General features: G+C 41.3%; 1 protein-coding gene and 1 non-coding gene across 2 annotated transcripts in view; both read right to left on the reverse strand.

Annotated features, from left to right (window-relative positions):
• Window positions 1–23,391, reverse strand: part of LOC147032955 (uncharacterized) — a 71,786-nt gene that overhangs the window by 10,660 nt on the left and 37,735 nt on the right. The gene's annotated exons all lie outside the window — the stretch shown is intronic.
• Window positions 430–501, reverse strand: TRNAQ-CUG (transfer RNA glutamine (anticodon CUG)). Its single transcript has one exon. It is a non-coding gene; the product is annotated as a tRNA-Gln (tRNA).

A 23,391-nucleotide genomic window follows, 5' to 3' on the forward strand; every position in this document is an offset into this window, starting at 1 on the left:
TCTCTCTCTCTCTCTCTCTCTCTCTCTCTCTCTCTCTCTCTCTCTCTCTCTCTCTCTCTCTCTCTCTCTCTCTCTCTCTCTCTCTCTCTCTCTCTCTCTCTCTCTCTCTCTCTCTCTCTCTCTCTCTCTCTCTCTCTCTCTCTCTCTCTCTCTCTCTCTCTCTCTCTCTCTCTCTCTCTCTCTCTCTCTCTCTCTCTGCACTTGGAGGCAGCTTGTGGCCATCTCACACAACAAAGCCTTTCCCAGAAAATTCCAATGAAATACAATAAGGAGAATGAAATGGTATTTCAAATAGATGATGAAAATCATCATCATCACGAATAGTTATCATTCGCAATGGAATAAATTGATGAAAGAAAATAAGTTAAATTTTCTCCCCATGAACCAGAGATCAAAACAACAAGGTTTATAAAAGTAACAATAAACTGAAGGTTCCACTGAGATTTGAACTCAGATCACTGGATTCAGAGTCCAGAGTGCTAACCATTACACCATGGAACCACATATGAAAGGTAGTAAACGACAACACTGTCAATGATGGAAACAACTTTGGGAACAAGTTACAATCATGACTTCGACCACCGAAAGTGGATGGAGGTTATTTTTTCACCCCTGTCTGTTTGTCTGTCTGTGAGGAGGATATCTCAAAATGTCACGGAAGGATCTGGTCGAAACTTGGTGGACAGGTTGGATGTCTGACAAGGATGAATTACTTCGATTTTGGAGAAGATTCAAACCTGGGTCCGGCCTATCGGTGAGACATAAAACGTAAATTATTCAGCCTGGTGGAAGTATGTGCTCTGCAGATAAACTTATCTGGTGGAGACTGGAGACCAACACGCGTGCAGGATGGCTAGCGATATGATGACACCTTTACAATTGCGTTATGTGGGTGTACGCTGGAGTCCCTGTATATACGAGGAGCAGCAACACGGCATGTCCCAGAAATTTCTGGTCACGTGGGCCATGGGCGCCATTTTGTATCCATCAATCGTTCATTGGATGAGCACATGATGGCTCCTCATTCTTTTGAAAGTGACAGGATGTTGTGCTGTTGGGTGCACCAATCGACCAGAGAAGGGGTTCAAAGTGTACAGACTCCCTGCAGATCCTGGAAGGAAAAACACCAGGGGAAAAAAATGATTTGTCTCAGATGGAAACCGACTTTGGGGTCGCGGCTCTATGCCAGGTAAGTTGTAGTCGTGTGTGTGTGTGTGTGTGTGTGTGTGTGTGTGTGTGTGTGTGTGTGTGTGTGTGTGTGTGTGTGTGTGTGTGTGTGTGTGTGTGTATGCGCACATGTATGTGTGGTGCTGTAATCATATTGCAGATGGAAGTTGTGTATAAGTCATAAACAGACATAAATCATCATGAAAACATCTGTGGATAATTCATAACATATCAAGAACATCCTTGCAAAGTTGCTTATAAGTAAACAGGTCACGAATTGTGTGTTTGTAATGCAACTTTGTTTCTTTATTTATTTGAGTTAGTCTTGGTGTTGTCGTTAACAATATGTCATGGTCCATTCATGGTTAATTCCAAAATAATTCAAGATCCATTTGCTTTCAGCCTCACCTTGTAGCAAAACAGTTAATTGTGTTGAAAAAATATAGGACCACCGGACCTGTGTCTTATCTGGAACCTGGCCTAATGTTGTACCCCAAATTTGGTTGCATTCTGACTGGTGGGTCAGGAGAAGATTTTTTGAAGACATTTACTAAGTCGGCCATTTTGACATACTTAAAGTCAGGTGACTGGAACGAGCTTTGCAATTTCCTACCAGTCAGGAGCGGAGGCGTTGCTGCCAAATTTTAGCCGGATCGGCCCAACCGAACAGTTTGGTCAGAGAAGTCGAAATAGGAGACGGACGGACGGATAGTGCATGATGACAATACCTTATCTGGAATTCAAATTCCAGATAAGCTAAAAAAAAAAATAGTACAGGAATCAGAAGAGTGGGAGAAAAAAGGAGAAAACGAGAAGAGAGTAAAGAGCGTATTAAAATTAGCTGCAGGAAAAAGGAAGCCATGGAAGATGAGAGATTTAATGGGAATATAAAATAATGAAAGATGAAATGCACGTGCATGATTTCAGTGGTACACTACTTTATGGTAAAATAAATGAAAAGTTGCAAAAAAAAAAAATTAACTCCTTCATTTCATTGCAGCCATCTTTTTGTTAATTTCTTGTTCTTTCTAAATTTCTTCTTTCCTGTTCCGTTTGATTGCAAAGAAAAACTTTCCCTATCCAAGTCTTCTCAAGGGTCTGGCAGGATGGCCCAGGGGTACACCACACACACTCGTCTCTAAACTGTCTGGCCTGAACTCGAATCCCGACTGAGCTACAAGCTGCCATCCTGGTGTTTTACCGGTAGGGTGATTCATTAGTATTTGTGCCATACCTCGAATGAATGTTAAGCCGGGTGTCCTGTCTGCTCGCATTCAGTGGTGGATGTTCAAGATCTCACGTTGTCGTTTACTAAGAGTAGGCGAGCTGTCTCTGACATACTAATTGCTGCGAAGGCAATGGCGAACCACCCAGTATCACCCTTACCAAGCAGCCAAGGACCTGCCTTCAGGCAGAGCACACAATGAATCGATCAATTTCTTTCTCTTTATTTCACATAGAATTGTTATCTTTTCTAATTCTCTACTCTCTTGATGGCGTGCCCATCTGGCGTGGATGGTGTGCCTCCATTTCTCTCTTTCACTTTCCTTCCCCCACTTCTTTCAAATTTCTGCATTCTGTCACTCCCTATGTGTTTCTTCTACTCACTCACTCTGTCCACCTAAAATTTTACACTCATCAGTATGGACCTTTACTCTCACATTACATTTAGTTTTGCCATGGTTGCTGCCATATGTTTGAGGTTAAATCAATCCTATCTGATCCTATGCTTATTCTGACACGTTGGAAGAATGAAAATAAAGCATTAAGTAATATAATCTTCCTTTTGGGCACAGAGAGAGAGAGAGAGAGAGAGAGAGAGAGAGAGAGAGAGAGAGAGAGAGAGAGAGAGAGAGAGAGAGAGAGAGAGAGAGAGAGACAGAGACAGAGACAGAGACAGAGACAGAGACAGAGACAGAGACAGAGACAGAGAGAGAGAGAGAGAGAGAGAGAGAGAGAGAGAGAGAGAGAGAGAGAGAGAGAGAGAGAGAGAGAGAGAGAGAGAGAGAGAGACAGACAGCTTGATGGGAAAACGGACACGTTACACTTCACACACAATGGGTACATGTTCAGTGCACCGTGCTCGATGGAAACAAAATGGCTTCAAATTGCAAGTTGTCGTGATTCCTAGTATATAAGCTGTTAGTATATAGTCCTAGTATATAGTCTGGCTGGGATTTCACCAGACCATTGGACTGGACTGTGGCTCAAAGGTTCTCTCCAACTGTGGTTATGTGGCTGTCGCTCTCTGCGTCAGTTCTCTTGCCAATTCCCTCCAACTAATCTCAGCACACCCCACCCTCGGCTCTTAAAGATGTAGGCAGGCTGAAGCAAGTTTGACAGTCAAACAACATTATGCATCCATGTACCCCTCCACTTCCCTCAGGGCCAGGGTGTGATTTTTCCCGGGGCTGTGGTTACTTTAAAAAAATCCTTGGCACTGCACTTGAAATTGGGAGGTGGGTGGGGGGGGGGATAAAGTCCTCCCCCCCCACCCTCCCCTCCCATCAAAAGATTTTGTATTGATGGTAATTGAATTGGTGAAATTTTAACGTCTGATATAGAAAAGTGATTAATGTACGCTCCATTCTTTTTGAGCATGAACTGACTTTAAAAATCTTGTTCTAGCATACCAATGAGGACCAATGAGACTCCCAAACATGTACAATGCATTGCTGTCTGCGCTATCGCTGATGATTCGCCAGTAAGCGATGAAACCGGTGACCCCCCCAAAACCCCAAAATCTGAGGGTGTGTGTAGCATTGGGATTCTCATGTGTGTACTATGTGTGAATGTCTATAGTTGTTGAGGAACTCTGGGAAGGGATCGAAACAGCATAGCACTTACCTTGTGTAGGTATTCTTGGGTTGCTTTATGCAGCTTATTCGGCTGGAGGAGTGTGGGAGGGGTGAATTGTTTATATAATTCTAGCCAACTGGGTTTAGTTGATTAGGTGAGAGCTGATTGGTTATTCCCTCCATTCACAGGTGAGAGATGTGGGTGGGTCTTTATATATATATATATATATATATATATATATATATATATATATATATATATATATATATATATATATATATATATATATATATATATGTTATTATCCAGTCAAACTTTGATTAAGTGGGAATAATTTTTGAATCTGTACATCTAGAGCTTAAATAGTTCCAAGATTATTTCTTCACTTGCGAGGTACCCATGCTGCACAAAGGGAAGGAGCCCAAATGCAAACAGACAATATGGAAACGGCGAATGCCAAACCATGGACCAATAAATTACACATTCCTGTTACACCTTCAGCCGAACATCAGACATGGACAGCCGGTTTGTGAAGGACTTGGGCAAAGACTTACTGCGGCTGACTCTAACAGAAGTAAGGTGGGTAATATTTCAATGACGTCAATGGTGAAACTACAAATGCTGAATCTGTGAATCCCATGGGTGGAAACCCTCACATCAATTCCTGAATGTATTTCAAACTCAATCTCTCTATATTTTCATTCCAAACAGCATCATTCCAATCACAAATTAATACTGCACCATTAATATCACAAAATACAATATTACAAACACTCATGAAGTAAACAAAGAGAAATGCCATTCTAATGTTACATCCACATCAGGAGCAGCTTCGTACGGATCGAAAGTCAAAATTATAATTGTAATAAGGGATTTATAAAACTTCCCACCCACCTTAGGACACAAGCTGGGACCCCAAAACGTTCCACAGAAGGTTTGATAGTGCTTGCCCCAAAACTGAGGGAGTAGTTCAGGGACGGACAGATGCTTCTGCTTTATAATATAGATTACTATATTTTTCAGTGTGAGAAATATATTCGCGATATATTTAGGTTGTTTCTCTGAAATAAGCTCACAGAGTGGATCTGGGTGTTCGTCCATATGTATGTCTGTTAACATTTTACGAAAAAAAAATCTTCTCACAAACTACCCAAGCAATCTGGACCAAATTTGGTGCATGCACGAGGACAGCAAGGTATCATCAGGTTATGCTCCCCATCTGGATCCACCCCTTATAAGAGGCTGAAAAGGGGGGATTTTCCTCAAATTCAGTTAATTTATTTTTAAATATATATTTTTTTGTATACCTTGTCGATACTCGTATGAGAGCTAACACACAACACACATCAAGGGGGGCAGGAGACAGGAGGGGAGGGAGTGGGAAGGACAAAATAGTCGGGAACAGAGACATTTGGAGATCTGTGGAAGGGAGAGGGATGGGACAGGGAACATGGGGAATAGAAGATGGACATTACAGGGACTTTCAGGAAGGAAAGCAGGGAATTTGAAGGAGGTGGGCTTGGGTGGATTAAGAAATAGAGTGATTAGTTGGGATGGGGGACGTTAAGAAAGTGGGAAAGATAGAAATTGAAGATAATGGGGAAAAAAAAAAATAAACACGATCGTACACCGAGGGGAACAAAGGGTAGGCCTCAAGCCTCAAGGATAGGCCTCAAGCACCCAGTAAGACAAGTTCGACGAAATCTCACAAAATAGTACGATTTTTGAAACAAAACCGAACTAGGAACACACAGTAACATGTAGGTGAGAAAATAAACAGTTAAAACGGGACAGATAACGACCGGAAACTTAACTTTGAGATCGTCAGCAGGGAGCCCTCAAGGAGACCTGCCAATGCTCCAAACCCAGAACCGGAAGTCATCAAAAATCTTCTCGGAAACCAACAACCAGATGTAGAGCAAACTCTTCATGAAACATAAGCACCATGCCATTAACTTAGGTTGTACTCCCAATTAATTTTATGTCTGCCAATTTTATCCCCCTCACTGGAAATTTTACAAATCACACCCTGCTCTGGGCCAGTGTTTACCCCAAGGTAATGCAGGATAGCCATTTCAATCAAAATGAGAATGAATGGGAGGGAGGAAAGGAGATATGGGATCCATGACACATGTGGCAACCAGACAATAACTGTTATAAATTGGTCCATACACATGCATTCACAAAGTATGTACCCAGATGTGGCAGTATTTACATCCTATCCTACTATATTAAATAAGGCACTTATCTGCATGTGTGCATGTATGTACGTATGTCTGAAAATCATCGAAAAAAACAGGGCTGGGCCAATCTCCACCAAATTTTGTGCAAGAAATGGTAGTAAGCAGAGTCAGGTCATGGGCCCCCAAAAAATCCCATCCCCTGCAAGGGAGGGGTTGGGGTTGGAGATGACTTCCAATTTTCGCCTGTGTACGTGCCACAGTGCAAATGGTTTACTGTCCCCTGCTGCAGACAGGATTATTAGCCATGGCACAAAATCGATTTGCCCCACCTCTCCCACTTTCTACCCCACCCAACGCCCCAAGCTGTGCCAAAGGGAGCGGAAGTTTCTAGTTAGCGCATGCAAAAGGGTTGTTATGACTCATTCTCATCCACATTTCAGAGTAATACCTTCAAGCAAAGGAACATAAATCCATTGTTAAGCTTGTGCTTGTGTGGTATGTATAGTCTCAGACTATGTTGGATATGATGTTTCACTTTAGGTTGAAAAAAAAGTTTCCAATGTTGTAAGGGCAGTGCAAACGTCACAGCAAATAGTATTGGTATGACGATAGGTCTGATTAACGTCACCCGTTGTGACAAGAGCTTTTACTACTCCTGAAGATTGCTGAGCTTACCAAATTCACACTGTGTTCAATTAACTGTTCTTTACCATTTACAAAACCCCAAGGATCGTTCAAATCCGAAGCCGAACTTGGTGGCAGAACACACGGGAGGCAAAAATGAGGGAAGACGTTTCTTATAATTGTTGTTGTTTCATATTGTTGTTGTTTTCATAATTCATACAGTGGACATGCTCTGATTGCTGGTTGCATCATTTTCTTGAAGCACAGCTGTGCCACTGATGCCTCTGTTACCAGTAAGCTGGTCCTCATTTTGACAACCTCTGTGTCAACCCATCTGGTGTTATTTCAACATCCCAACAGGGGCTCAAACTCAAGACCCTAAAATCTTTATCCAGCCACCTTTCCTGTAAAGCCAACGACAGGCTATTTATTATAACAAAAGGCCTTTATTAAAAGTAATGAATATGGGGGAAAGGGGTGACAGGACACTAAAATAGCACGGACCGCATGTGACACAATGCTCTGCATGCAGTGTGACAACAATATATCATTGGAATGAACCCAGGCTATGGACATCCAACTTTCAGGTTTTCTTAGTTTTGTTTCAGGGTCGAAGGTTAGTGGAGGAACTGCGATGCAAACAAATACATGAGGCAACACCGAACTTGACTTTAGGCAAACAAAGCCACTGAGTTTTGGGGAAGTGACTAACATCCCAGGCAACACTGACAGAGATTCCAGGTCAACAAGTCACTTGAGTCACGTCTCAAGTCTCAAGTCACTGGAGTACTAGTTCAACTTGTGCGAAATCCGACATTTACTTTTTCACCCTGGAGTGCAAGCTCTCAAGGAATGAAGACACAGAGTTTTATTTATTGCAAATATTATATATTTGATGACTCCACCCTTTGCCGTGACATCTCTCATCCTTCAGGCAGGCAGATGGGCAGTCTCTTCCCTCTCTTCAGACCTTGACAAAATCACAAGATGGTCAAACACTTGAAACGTGTCTTTCAATCATGACAAATCTCACACTCTCACTATCTCTCTCTCTCTGAAAGGATCTTCTGGCAAACCACTCCATCTACTTTATTAATGATCCTCTTGAGGTTCAGTCATTCAAACTCTTATACTCCTTTGCCAAATGAAACTTCCTCAGCAACACTATGTGCCTCATGGCGTGAAAGGAATGGTTAATTTCTGAATGCATTCACTGTGCATATGACCCGAACAACCATCTCAGGAGTCCAATTATGCAACACGTTGCACATACTATCAAATTTGACTAGCACGGACCTGTGAAAATTCCACGTTATGCAAAATGTGACTCGAAGTCCTCAACTCTCCCCACTCCTCCTCACAAACCCCAAGTCCTCAAACTACACCTCACAACTCCAAGTCATCTCCATCCCCCTCCTAACCCTAAGGCATCAATGCCCTCCCCACTCCAAGCCTTCAACCCTCCCTCCAACATGGAAACTTCTCAACATCCCCCCCCCAACCACCAAAGTCTCAACCTCTGCTCCCAACTCTGTCCCATCTTTGCCTTCTCCCCCCCCCCCCACTCCCCAACCCCAAGTCCTCACCCTCTTCTTCCCAACCCTAAGGCATCAATCCCCTCCCAACTTCAAATCTCCAAACCCCTTCACCACATGCCACAGTCACCTGTCCAACTCACAATCTCACAAGATATGCAGAAAAGATACGTGACAAGAGAGACCCACAACCAATTATCTTCTTGCTGATGCGTATGTACACATCATTAAAAGTAAACAATTTACCAGTAATAAAGAGTGTTACACGTTCACAAAAAATAGTCACAAAAAACAAACGATTTGAAAACTCTTGGATGAATAACTTAACAGACCGCTGTCTGACTCGCTGGGGTCAATTTTCACAAGGCCGTGACACCTATTGGCATCCATTTTGCCCTTGCTTTGGTCACTTTACAATGAAGGAAAAACCTAGAGATGGAGTCAGTCAGAAATTGTTGTTGGTGGAGTCAGAGCCTCCGCTAGGTATGTGGGTGGCCCCCTGCAAAACCTCATGGGGGGGCGCTTTCTATCGGAGGGCCAATAATATGGTGACATTCAGGCAAAGAATAGATAAAACAACAACAACAACAACCTACACGACAAAAAGGAATGAATCCCAACTTACATTCAGAAAGGTTGTTGGGGGTCAAAATACTCAAAATCGGTTTTATTACAACAACATATAGAAGAATGAGATGAAGAGACCCAATTGTACTTTTACATGAACTACCATGCAAGGATATTGTGAGAGATGAAAACTAATGCGATTTCAACCAACGATTCCAGGGAAATTAATGGGACAACCCAATGAGAACGTGTTGTCAGGAACATGTTATTTTTCCCACACATTTCAATAACATAAAGGAGGTAGTGCAACTTTTAATGAAATGCAATTTTGATTATATTGCAGGAGGTCACATTACATTTTGGACAATGTTCATCAGTGAATCAAATGGCTCTCTCGAGCTGAAAGACTGTCAATTATTGTACAGGCGTGTGTATAAGGAATAGGCTTTGTCTTACCACTAACATGCATTTGGTGCATCAACAAAAGACAGATTAAAATTAAAAAAAAATTAACAACTCCAGCAGCTTTGATCGTGATTTGTACTAAGTAGTTCCCTCGATGATGGCTGCTTCATCGAAACACTTCACTGTAAACAAGGAATGCTGTCATACAAACTTCCCATCTCTACCGTTCACTTAACCGCTCCGCCTGTGTCACCCACGTTAAAAAGAAGCATGTTTTAATTTACTCTGCCATGAAACTCTGTCAACATCAGAAAAATTGTCACCACAAACAGTTAGTTGAGAATCTAGATGTAATTTCGTTATGTCATTTTAAAAAAATTCTCTTGGCTGCTTAAGGACATCGTTTCCCCAAATGTGTAAATAATAATTAAATGTGATATCAGTTAGCAATACTTCAACACAAAGGCTAAGAAAAAAAGTTCCAATTTTTGATTAGCATTTAACATTTTGTTTAATTTAAATTTTTCATTTTGTTTTCAATATTTCTACTTTACTTTAAAACACTTACACATGTCTTTGAATGGCTAGACTTGCAAGTGCAGTCACGTTAATAAATTATATCTTAATAGGAGGTACATTTACAACCAATATCGTAGAGGGAATAACTCTGATTTTTGATGTGGGGGGGGAAGGTTTTGCCAGCCCCTGGAAATAATGAGGAATAAAAGGAAAGTGTTTCAATCAGACACCAACGTAAAACATCTGTCACAGCACGTGGACCTCACGATGCAGCATATGAGGCGTTGTCACACTGAATACGAAACTCTGCGGCAATAATGGAGATTCTGCAGAAATGTTATCAAACCTCAACTATATATTAATGTTTTAACAAAACTTATAATCGACGTGAAGTTGTACAACTAAAAAGAAATTCTGACTTTAAGGGGAAGGTCAGCTGAGCGTTTGTGGTTTTGTCATAGTTTCAGATGTTCAGATGCGTGTGGGTGTAGACGTGGTCATGTGTAGTGTCTTGGCACACACACACACACACATCAATTCCGGGCTCGAAATGTATTGCTTCCATAACGCCTACACACAGCTTTTTCTGTTAAGGGTCACCAAATGATTTTTGCAATTTACCACATTTTCAAACATTGAGCTGGCTAACCGCTGCAATCTGTATTCGTAAGTGGATGCTATTGAATTTCTTCACAAGTTAGAAACTGGTCTTGTGGTACAGGTCATGACTGTCACGAAGCATATATAATTGCATGGTTGATTTGGCTTTCTACCTCATTGATGGTTTAATTTTGATTCTTGAGGTTTCCTTTTTTTGCAGTTATTCCGATGGACTGTAACCACTGTATTGTAATTGAAAGAGGTACTCGTAGTTTAACAAACAGAATCTTCAAACCCCAGTACAATGATGTACATCCATTAATTCGTGGGTGGAGAATTGAGCAGATGAAGTCGAGGTGATCGAGGTGTGCACCCAAGAGACAGTGGGATGTAGAACAGATCAAATGTGATTAATACTCAAATTCCTAAACCCACAGTACAGGCATTATTCCACAGTGCAATCCTCAGCAGAACCTCCAGTGACCACAGGCTGACGGAGGAATCTCCATTCCGATGGATCTCGGCCCCGCATGCATCTCAGACCGCGCTCCCTCTCCGTCCTGTCATAACAGGCCGGCCACGTGTCTTGCACACTGGCACAGCTGCAGTGGTGTTTCGGTTCCAGCAATGCGCAGAGCATAATCCCACATGGCATGTGTTTATGCGTGTGTCCTTTGGTTTCCTTGGAAACCTTTCATTCTGCGAATCGTCGTCACAAAAGCACAGCAGATGCAATATCACTAACGAGATAAGCTCAGACGATCATAGTTCCCCAGCTGACGACGGCTGGAGTGCTTATTAACTTCTGCCCAAATAATTTACATCCTAATCTAATAAACTAACCATAAAAAACAAATGAGCAAAGATATAGCGGCGTTGTCTTCTACCCCATTTCAAAATGATGGAATGTCTGGCAATGTCGTATGCTCTCAAGTTTGCACGTTTGTTTTTGGATTCATCCAAGAGTTTTCAAATAATTTGTTTGTTTTTCGTTTCTTTTGTTTTTGTTTTTGTGAACATGAAACACAATCTTTATTACTGGTAAAGTTATTCAAGTATTCATAAACTAGTGCATGTTGATAAAAAATATACTAGCCTACTTAATGTTTTATAAAAAAATGTCTCCAGAACATTTTTCTTCCCAGATGAATAATTATAAAAAGCCTTTTAAAAAATAAAAATTAAACAGATTTGTTTAATGACAGAAAAGTGAACATCACTTGTCTCATTACCTCCACCACCGAAGGTGAAGGAGGTTATGTTTTCACCCCTCTCTGGCTGTTTGTTTGTTTGTCTGACTGTGTGCATGATATCTCAAAAAGTTGTAGACGGCTTCGGATGAAATTTTGTGGATGGGTTCGGTGTGTGACAAGGACGAATAGATGAGATTTTACTGAACATCCGGTTCCGGATCCGACTTCAAGAATTTATTAAGTGATTCTTCACCATTGAAACATCAGGCTAAACTGATATGTGGCACGATATCTCACAAAGTTGTGAAAGGATTCAGATGAAACTTAGTGGGCATGGGTATATGACAAGGATGAATTGATTCAATTTTGCTGAAGATCCGGATTCAGATCTGATAATTTTTTAAGTGATTCTTCACCATTGAGAGATCGAGCTAAACTAATATGTAGCACGATATCTCACAAAGTTGTGGACGGATTCGGATGACACTTGGTGGACTGGTTGGGTGTGTGACCATGACGAATTTATTGGTTAAGATCTGAATCTGGATCTGGATACGAGAATTATTTAATTTTTTAAGTGATTCTTCACCATTGAGAGATAGAGCCAAAAACGATATATAGCAAGATATTTCAAAAATTTATTGGACCCGATATGTTCTCATGGATCAGGCATTTGCATGGCGGAGGTATGTGCTCTACTGAGTGCCCTTCTAATTCATTCTGTTCTACTGAGGCTTTGAGCCGGTATTATTGCACTTACGTACTTGCAAAGGAAAAAGTTCATAAAACCCAATAAGAGCTTTGCCTTTAATTTCGAATAAGTGTTTCTGACAAATCAGCTGTAATTGTTTAACTCTGCAGTATTTCGTTTTTGACACATTAATCGATTTGTTAAAACCAAAAGTGATGGAAAAGTACAAAGTATATATTGTTTCTGTAGTAACATTCAATATTTTGGAAACTTCTTTCAGCGATGACATGGTCATGACGCAAGGATGGAATTTATTAAATAATATACTCAAGCAACAGCTCAACAGAGAGAAAAAGAATGAAAGCAAAGAAACGTCACCAGTTTTGATTTACTTCGTGGCAAATTCAGAATTTGAGCTTCTACGTTCACAACAGTAAATGCAGCAACAGTCAGCACAGGGGCTGACAGGATAGCCTCACGGTACACACAATCGCGTACAAGCTATCGGGCCTGGGTTTGAATCCATACCCATCTATAAACTGGCATCACAGTGTTTCACAGGCAGGGTGATTCATCAATGTGTGCCATCCCTTGGATGGATGTTAAACGTGTCTGCCATCCGTCTGCCGATATTAGTTCGTGAATGTTAAATATCCCATGGTGTCCTTTGTGAAGAGGAGATGAGCTATTGCCAGCACCCTGGACAAATTCAAAATTCTTGCCCCAGCTACAGCTGGGAGAGAGATGGCAAACAGCCCAGCATGACCCTTGGCCAAGAAACTGCTTTGGCAGAACCGACACATTTTAACACAGAGTATGGTACATTGGATCAAAATCTGTACAACAGCATTTTCCCAGTCTTTACATTATCTCTCTTTCTCTCCTCTCTCAAAACTTCTGGAAATGTCTGATCAGGAAATAGTGGCCACCCATTCTTCTTGGTTCAGCCTTTGATTAAAAAACCATCCCAGTGGTTGTTGGTGGCACTGTTCAGGTGGAAATGGGCTTCATCACTGAACCAGATCAGGTTGATCCAGTTTAGGTACCGCTCCATCCTGTCACTGAGTCAATTGCACATATCAAGTCTCCTTCTCATGTCATCTTGACTCGGTTTATGCCTAATACAGATGATGTATGGGAAAAGCTTCAGTTCCTTTGTGAGGATATGCCAGACTGATGTTGGTTTGTTGCCTAACTCCCGGGACCGCCAGTGGTGGGACTTCTCGGGACTATCCACTGCAGAATCCCGCACGGTATCGATGTTGGCTTGGCTTTCGGTGACTGATGCTGGACTGCCGCTGTTGCCGTTGCTCTGGTTGTGCACTGCACCCTTGTGCTTAAAATGTTTCACAATACGTTGAATGGCAAAATCGGTGGGTCCATCATGCGTTCTGAGGTCGTTTTCCCAGCAGAACCTCTGGCGGATGTCTACATATGATTTAGTCTCATATCAAAGAGCCACCACTTTTGTCTTCTGCTTCATTGTCAATGGCATATTTGAGCTACAGAGCTAGAAATCCCAGGGAATAAATACCACGATAACACCACCAAACCCTGAAAAAGAAAATGGTATAGCTGAAAAAACAAAGAAATGGCAGGAAGTCAAAGTTGTATCAATCTTTTTGAAACACACTGGTTTGAAACCACTTTGCTATGACACTCCAAATTGAGCTCAGGTGCATCCAATTTCCTTTGATTATCCTTGAGTTGTCTCTACAACTTGATTGGAGTCCGCATGTGGCCAATTCCATTGATTGGACATGATTTAGAAAGAAACACACCTTTCTATATCAGGTCCAATAGTTGACAGTGCATGTCAGAGCAGAAACTCTACTATGAAGTCCAAGGAACTGTCTGCAGAACTCCGAGATAGAATTGTGACGAGGAAGACATCTGAGGAGACGAACATATAACAATTTATACAGTGTTGAATGTTTCCAAGAGCACAGTGAGCTCTAGCATTAGGGAATGGAAAGAATAATAAGCCACCCAGGCTCTTCCTCGAGCTGTCTGTCGAGAGCTGTCTGTCTGAGCAAAATGAGCAACCAGACAAGAAGGTGCACAAGAACTCAATGACCACTCTGACATAACTACAGAGTTCCTTGGCTGAGATGGGATAACCTGCCAGAAGGACAACAGTCTCTGCAACACTTCACAAATCTAGGCTTTATGGGAGAGTGGACAGACGGAATCCACTCCTGAGAAAAGGCACATGACAGTACGCCTGGAGTTTGCAAAAAGGCACATGAAAGACTAAGAGCACAAAGCAAAATATTTTGTGATCTGATGAGACGAACATTGAACTCTTGGCTTGAATTTCAAAGCTAAATTTCTGGCAGAAACTGAGCAGAGCTCATCACCCATCTAACACCATCCCTACTGCGAAGCATGGTGGTGGCAGCCTCATGCTATGGGGATGCTTTTCAGCGGCAGGAACTGGGAGACTTGTAAGGATAGAGGGAACAATGAATGGAGCTTAATACAGGCAAATCCTTGCGGAAAACCTGCTTCAGAGTGCAAAAGACCTGAAACTCCAGGAAAGATTTACCTTCCAACAGGACAATGACCCCAAGCATACAGCTAAAGCAACATTGGAATGACTTCGAAACAAGAATGTGAAAGTCCTTGAGAATCTGTGGAAAGACTTGAACATTGCTGCTCGTCGATGCTCCCCATCTTTGTGCAAAGACGATACAGACAAACCCAAGAAGACTCGAAACCGTAATCACTGCTAAAGGTGCTTCTACAATGTATTGACTCAGAGGGTTGAATACTTATTGGCACAAGATATTTCAGCTTTTCATTTTTAATTAATTTGTAAAAAATTCTAAAAACATGTTTTCACTTTGTCCTTCTGGGGTATTTTTTGTAGATTGGCGACAAAAAAAAATTAAATTTAATTCATTTTAAATTCAGGCTGTAACACAACAAAATGTGACAAAAGTCGAGGGGTGTGAATACTTTCTGAAGGCACTGTGAGTTGGTAATAATAACACAGGCTTTTATGGGCCTAAAATCCTCCTCCTGCATAAAAGTTCCTTGTAAGGAAACTCATATTCTCATATCTTCATTCAGAAGTAGGTTTCCAGAATACCAATTTATTCCAACAATCATGTGGTTTTCTTTCTGAATTCTATGAAGATAACTTTGTAAAATACAAATGTACACATAACAATGAGACTTCACCATCAAATGTGCCTCATCATATTCTACTGAAGTATGATAAATGGGTTTACAGCAAGGGAGAAAAAAGCCACTTTAGCCATCATCACTATTATGCGAATGTTCTGCATCCTGTTGCACCTCTTTGTCATCGTCCTCCATGTTGGAGCAGGTCGGCAGCTTGCAGGTTGCCATCCATTTAAGACTGTTCAAGACGCACTTGCATTTCAATGACCTGCAATCTCAAGCAAACCTACATGACATGCTGATCAAGAATGACTCCACATGCTGAAAAAACCTTGTCATCCATTGGGTAATAAGACTTCCTTCTTCATTAATTGCCATTCCTTCAGTTGGGTCAAGAATGTTAGGAAATTGTTTGCTTCACCTCCAGAAGGGGACCTCATAGTTTTCTTGGAGAGTGTGCTCTAGAAATAGTGTTTTCAGATGGTGTAGCTGCTCAGATTCGACATTGCCTTTTTCTGACGCGTAACAGTTGGCTCATTCACTTTGTCCATCTTGGTGTTGCTGCAGTTAGGTTGACAAGTGAATCATTTGATATCAAACACTTCCCTAGGAAACTCGCAGTTTGTACTGAGAGATACAAATGTTTTCCTGAACTTTTGACTTTAAAGAATAATTGTTCGGGCTTTCAGCTTTCTCTGCCTCGCCAGTGCACTGAGATGATTATACTCAGTCCACAGATGAAGTCCCAGCAATGCAGTGCACATCAGCTCCCAATTATGAAACCAATTTTGTAACATCGACATGTCTGGCAGGAGTTTTGGTGCTGCACCTGATGCGATTTTCGCAATTGACATCTGTATCATTTGCTACAGAGATCAGAGGTGCATACCTTTCTGCAGCATGTTTCACCTGCAGCAGAAGACATTATCAGTCTCTTCTTGGTTGGATTTGAGAACATTATTCTCTTAGTAACCTTTCTGGGCAAATTTGATGCATTGGTCACCACATGCAATGATGAACATGGCTTTGTCACCAAGATTTTCTCTCCTTCTCTGCTCTTCCCAACTATCTGCAAGAAACTTTGTGAGATTCTTACTGAGATTGCCAGAAGCCAGCTCCAAATTTTGATCATGTGTGCTGGTTTAATTTGATGAAACGTTGCTTCTCCTTTTTTAGTCCGCCACCAGTTTCACCGGAGGGAACTTCAGGTTTGCTCTCCGTCTGTCCATTTCTCCTGCCCACCTGTGGTTTTTCAGACATTTTCTCCGTACCCTTCAACATTTTCAACTGAAACGTGGTACATGGCTTTATTATGATAAGTTACAGAACAAGTTTGAGTTTCAGGGTGTTTCTTCAATTTTTTTCACAGAGTTATGCCCTTTTAAAACTTAGAAAAATTACATATTATACAGGGGTCAGTGTTTAGCTGCCCTGACTCCACCGCACTGCTTTACACCGATTGGCTGGACAGCAGGCCTGACTGCACCCCAATAACATCATGTACCGCCATTGCATGAAGCAGCACAGATCACCAGGCCTAAGGCTTTAATCCTGGGTGTTTGTCCATGGCCCATGGCAATTGGAATGATCCCAGGTATATAACCATGATGTATTATGTATGCACATAAGCCGTAAGCATGTTTTTGCTTCATGTATGTACATCGGGTTATTTTTCATATGAAATAGGCAAAGCCTACAAACTCATGAAACATGGTTCTTTCGAAAGGTTCTTCTCCTTCATTTTGGTTTTGTTATCGGCTCGAGCGTGCGTCAAAGCAAACTAATTTTTATGTCCGGTTTGTTATCCTTGTTGTCTTTTTGGTTCATGAGTCAGTAAGTTACCACTATATTTGTAATGGGTGTCTGTCTGTCTGTCCTGAGCATAACTCCGTGGGTTTTGATCCGATCCTGATAAAATTTGGGTGGAAGGTTTATATCATGATCTAGTTGTGTTTTCCGGAGAATGGGCATGCTGTGCCCATTATGGGCAGAGCCACGCCCAAAAACGTGTGTTTTTAGGGGGTAGCCGATTTCAAGTCACATCTTCTCCAAGGGGGTTTGTCGAATCTGGTAGGGGTTTCGGTATTTGGTTATCCCAATGTCACCTGCATAGCCCCACAGCGCTCGATTTTTCATTTTCGTCCCAAGGTCAAGGTCACAAGGTCACGAACTTAGAAAATTGCGATTTTGACATAAAAATCCATCTTCTCCGAGGGGGTTTGTCGAATCTGGTAGGGGTTTCGGTATTTGGTTAACCCAATGGCACCTGCATAGCCCCACGGAGCTCGATTTTTCATTTTCGTCCCAAGGTCAAGGTCACAAAGTCACGAACTTCGAAAATGTCAAAAAAATCAATAAGTTGGGCATCGAGCTCCTTGGGTTTTCAACTGTTTCGAATGAAAGTTGGTGTGCAAGTAGTGCTCTTCGAGTACTACAACTTTTATCATTTACGTTTTTCCCGATTCCCGCCAGTTTGGCCGTGGCGTCCCCTCGAAGGTCAAAAAATAAAAAAGGCGAACCGTGTATATTGCTCGTGAACCATCGCCCTCTCCAGACTTGTTTGGTTTGTAGTCTATAAAAGATATCAGGACATGAGAATTGCTTTTCTTTTTATTTTGCCGAGTCGACCAACACATCGGATTATAGGGTTTCTTCTTCTTCATTTTGGTTCTCGTATCAGCTTGAGTGTGCATTAAACATAAACAATTTTTTTTTTAATTTCCAAAACATTCATTGGGACCGATAGGGGACATGGATTGCAAAGCAAGTCTTCCTCTTGTTTAACCATGGCTCACACGCTCAGAAGACCTAATGAGTTGGTCTTTATATACATCTAATACGACATTGATTCTATCACTTCCTTCGCCAGCGTTAAGCATGTGCGCAAAATAACGTGATCAGAGAGCTCATTAAATGTACAATTAGCAACACTGAATTTCTGAATGAGTCTTTTGGCATCACTAAGTGTAGCACATTGATGAAGGACCTCTTCTGCAGGTGACACTTTACTCTCCAAGTGCTTTGCTAAAATTGATTTGTTGGTCTTTCTCAAAGTGCTGTCAGTGTTTGCCAGCACCAATGGTAAAGGACCAAAAGGATGACAAAGAACGTCCTGCATGTCCAGCTTTCTCCTTTGAGCAATGACAACCATGCTCCTGAACACCTTTGCTCAGCTTTCAAGAGGAACTCTTCATTCCATTGACCATTTTCTTCTTCATTTTACTGGAAGTTTTCAGCTTGATCCTCGTGATGGTATTATAACCAGAGTTGATGTTAAAGCCACCCAATGCTCGCCTGTTTATACATTTATCGTTTTTAAAAGACTAGTCTAATAATATTTTTTTTATAAAGCATTGCAGTGAAGTCTGATCCAAATAATTTTAAAGCAATATATGTATTTGTATATTGTAATCAGTAAAAAAATAGTGTGGTAGATAAAAACATTGGAAAGGAAAAAACTTGCACCAAAAACTTTAACATTTTCACGCTGACGCTCATGCTGACGCTCACGCCGGGGGTATCGCTATAGCTCTCTGTTCTTCGAACAGGCGAGCTGAAAACCACATGCATGGTGGAATAGTTGGGGTGGGAGCTGAACTGATGATCAGAAATTAGAGAGTTGTGGAAGAGATAATGCAAAAGCAAAGGTCTACAACAAAGAGAGATTGCATTAGTTTGTTTATAATGGGGAGAAGAATGACTCGGCTGCAGTTATGTGGAACAAACTTGGAAAACCTCTTGTGAATAGGGTTGATTGGAATATAAAGGCAGGAGTCTGTCTAAGAAAGACCTGGTGAAGAGTAAGGAAAGAGGAGAGGACCAAAGCACAGCTCTTGAGGATTACAGTGGCAATGCTGTTATATCCAGTTTTAGAGGTGTCATGATTGACGAGTAACTTCTCAACAATATCAGTAGTGAAGTCTTCATGCTTCGAGTAATCCTGCTATGAGGAAATGGTCCAGAGAAGGGAAAGAAAGGGTCTGCAGAAGGGAATGGGTCCGGAGAAGGGAAAGATCCGAGACCGTGGCATTTTCAAAAAAGACAGCTGTATTAAGCTCGTCAGCATTTTCCCAAACAGTGTTCAACATTACTCCAACCTTTTGGAGAGTAGGTAAAATGAGGAATGTGTTCCAGAGATAGACTTGACAAGCTGCTACCAGTCTTTGGAGGATGGTAAAAGACTTGAGAGGTTTGACCACAGGTGAGCTTCATGTTGGACTCTGACTTGTTGAAGGACTGAGATACACTGGTTATGAGTTATGTCGAAGGACTTTATGTACCAGGGTCAGAATATTTAATTGGACAGTCAGAGGTGTGAAGGGATGGAACAGTAATAGAGAGAAAGCAGTCTGTTGAGGGATTTCAGAAACTGTTGACATTAGAATCTGATGAGAAAATGGACCAATCTGTGACAGATCAGACCAATCTGCCTTGCTGATGTTTGAACTTCAATACATGTTGGCACCTTGGTGGCTATCTGAAGATCACCAAGGAGACAAAAACGTTCACAAAGGCATGACAAAAAGGGCCAAGAAGAGCAGAGGAGGAGTAGGACAAGCTGGAGGGGAATTTTGACAGGACTAAATTAAACGAAGAATGACTGCCATTTGGAGAGATAGAAGTAGGAAAAGATGCGGACTGGATAACAGCAGAGCATGATGTGAACTGAATCTGTAAAAGTGTTAGAGAAGGTAACCAGGGAGGGGGAGAGAGAGATTATTCATGAACATTCTGTGTGAGAAAGGTTTCTCACAGGCAAATCATGCCACTGGATGATTTGGCATCACTTTTACAACATTTAGACGTCAATAAAAAAAAAAGTTTTTCACAGCTGGGATGGTTCACCGATTATCTTGCTGCGTTGCAATTCGCTCAGTACCAGTGTAGCATTGTCACGTGACTCAGTCAGCGTGCATGGCGATTTGTGCATGCAGTGCACAGTCAAATCCGGATATTCACGGGTAAACTGGAGTGCATGTCAAGGCACATGCTGGCTGACCATTAACCATTAGGTTGCTGCGGTACATGTCAGTATCGTTTTGTGTAAATTTTTATGGTGCACAGGAACTTTTTTTCCATTACTATAGAACAAAATGTTACCTTTCACCATAAATTAGATTTACCAACATGGACAAATCTGATTGTCCTAAATTGGCCAATAGTGAACAATCAATGACAAAGTATCAACTATTGCATTGTAAAAATACATGACTTAAACACGAAATTGAGTGAAGCCAGAAACGTACCACAAAGTGCTCGATAATCGGGATTCTTGAGAAAAATTAAGTCTGGAGTGTTTTTGGAAGATACTGCACTGAGAAACTGAGAGATTTTACCAAAGAACACAGAAAATTGGGAGAACTCCCAGTAAATGAGGAGAGTTGCATCCCATGGGATTCAGATTATTGTTTGGAATGCTGTTATTCAGCGAAGCACTTGTTGATGAGTAAAATATTGTTTTTGATGAGAAAGATAGAACTACCATGGTATGACTGTAAGGACAATCATGATCTAAAACAGACAACACTATTAAACAGAAATGATGAACCCTAATAATGCAGGTATAAAGGACATTGACCCCAAGTGAATTGGCATAATAGGCAAATAGCAATCTGCACACTCATACAATGTTGAGCACTGATGACCTTGGGAGCTGATATGCCAATAAATATGCAAGAAATGGACAAAAAAGTTGGAAACACCTGGGTAAATCAGGGATGCCAGGCAATGGCTTCCACACAGGTGTGGCCCATGTGCTAATTTAGCAAATAACATCCCTGCATGCATAGGGCCATGTGTAAAAATATTTGACATTTCGTGGAATTTCAAGGTCCTTGCTAGTTTCTAAATAATATTGTTTCAATCATCTATTCACATGTTAATATTTACTAGCAAGTTGCCCGTGCCCACACAGGATTCTAAACCATGTAGGGATGGAGACGGCAAAAATGCAAATGACGTCTACAGGCATTGAGCCGGCTAGCTTGGAGAAACAGATTCACATTTATTGCCACATCTGATGCAATTTAAATGCTCTAATGGTGGTGAGGTGCTCCATTTGAAACTGTTTTTCGATTATATTTATCTTTTTTATGCCTAGGGTCCGAAATAAAAATTTGTATTTGTGTCAAAGCCAGTGAACAATTGCAAATTGATCATAGGACGAGAAAGCAGCTGAAAATGCAAAGCTCATCCGTGTCTGCTTTGTATCCTGACTTCTTCTTCTGTATGCTAAACTTAATGGAAACAGCTAAAAAAAATTACAAGATAAATAATCGTGGAAGCGTTAATAAACCAGTGGCTGCACGTCTCATGCTGTGCGTAAACCAAACACGCTTGTTGTCATTGAAACCGTTGACATGTCACCACGGCAAAATCGATCATTCTGGTTTTTTGGTAACCAATTCAATGATGCAATATGCAAATTTTGTTCAAATTTCAAGTCAATCGGATGAATATCGACGAGTTTATGCAACTTTGACCTTTTGGTCTGAAAAAAAACAAAAAAACAATTGGCTTTTGCTTTTGATTGGTGAACCAATTCAGTGACCAAAATATACAAATTCTTTAAATTTCAGGTCAATCGGATAAAAATTAACTATTTTATGTGACGTTTACCTTTTGAACAAATTATTAATTTGGCTTCTCCATATTCTTGTAATAAAGCTTTGTTGAAAATTTGATGATAAGAGCTCAAATGCCTTAAAAATAAAGTTACAGTCCGGCCAGACACAAACATGGCAAAACCCCGTCTCCCACTGTGCAGGAGATGGACTAATAATGGATATAAAGGCATAGGATTCTGTGGTGTTAGCCACTACTGTGAGGCTGTGATTTCACTGCCTATAATGGTAGACTCAGGCACTTATGATGAAACTATAAGATTGGGACCATTGTCCACTTTGCAGTGATGCCATCGTATTTTCTTCATCATTAGCGGTGCCAGAATAGCTCACTTAGTACTAGGTAGTATGCTTGCTCTTGAGCTATTCAACTGCCTCGTTTAGGCCCGGTCACACCTTGACGTTTTAGCCAACGTATGCCGATTTTTGAATTTTTTTTCTAAAACGCTGGCAAACGTTGAATACGTTATGGGTAAGTTTTGATAACATTAAGAGCACGCTGGCATACATCGTAGTACGTTGCCATAAGTCGTTGTACGTTGGCTTTAAACGTTGTACTTTTCGGTTGTCCTCAAATTTTTTCATGCTTGAAATTTCACGACGTATGCCGGCGTATGACTCACGTTCCGCTACGCTGGCCACAAGTTGTAGGCACGGTCTGCGATCGTTGACAGATGTCAACACATGCTACTTGTAAGTTAATCATAAGTTGAGACATGTCGAGGTAATGTTTAGCGTACCTGAAACTTATTTCTAACCTATGATTAATGTGTTGTTGGCACGTTACGCGATCGTTGCCACACGTCGACAGACGTTACTTTTAAGTTACTCATAGGCTGAAAGACGTCGGTATAATGGATCGTCCTTGCGTCAGCGTCCACGGCCACGGCCAGGACACTTATTTGCAGCATTCTTCAAACTTTTCTTCGGCATGACGAGGATGTTCACACTTCGATGTCGAGCTTGGCTATGATTCCAATTGTCTATCGGCAGCGTCTATTTAAAATAGTCGAGTTTGAGCGTTTTAACACGTTCAGAAGAAACGTTTCAAATTTCCAAACCCCAGCGTCAAAAAAAAAAACAAAAAAAAAACAAAGGCGAGTGACAGCAATTTAAATCGTTCATTGTAAACAATGAAACTAGCTGAGTGGTACCATTTCAAAGTCGTTGAGTGTAAAAAAAATCCAATTGTTGAGCGCAAGCGTCTACTTTCAATAGTGGAGATGCAGCCATTTAAATCGTTGAGTGGCAGCCTATGAACCTACCCGTGGACACGCGGACGCAAGGACGATCCATCATAACCCACACCCTCCCCCTCACACCCACCTACTACTGCCAACATGAACAAACTACTAC

Source organism: Eptatretus burgeri, chromosome 2 (genome assembly GCF_056783735.1).
Source record: "Eptatretus burgeri isolate ZD-2024b chromosome 2, Ebu_testis_v1, whole genome shotgun sequence".
Classification (NCBI taxonomy): domain Eukaryota; kingdom Metazoa; phylum Chordata; class Myxini; order Myxiniformes; family Myxinidae; genus Eptatretus; species Eptatretus burgeri.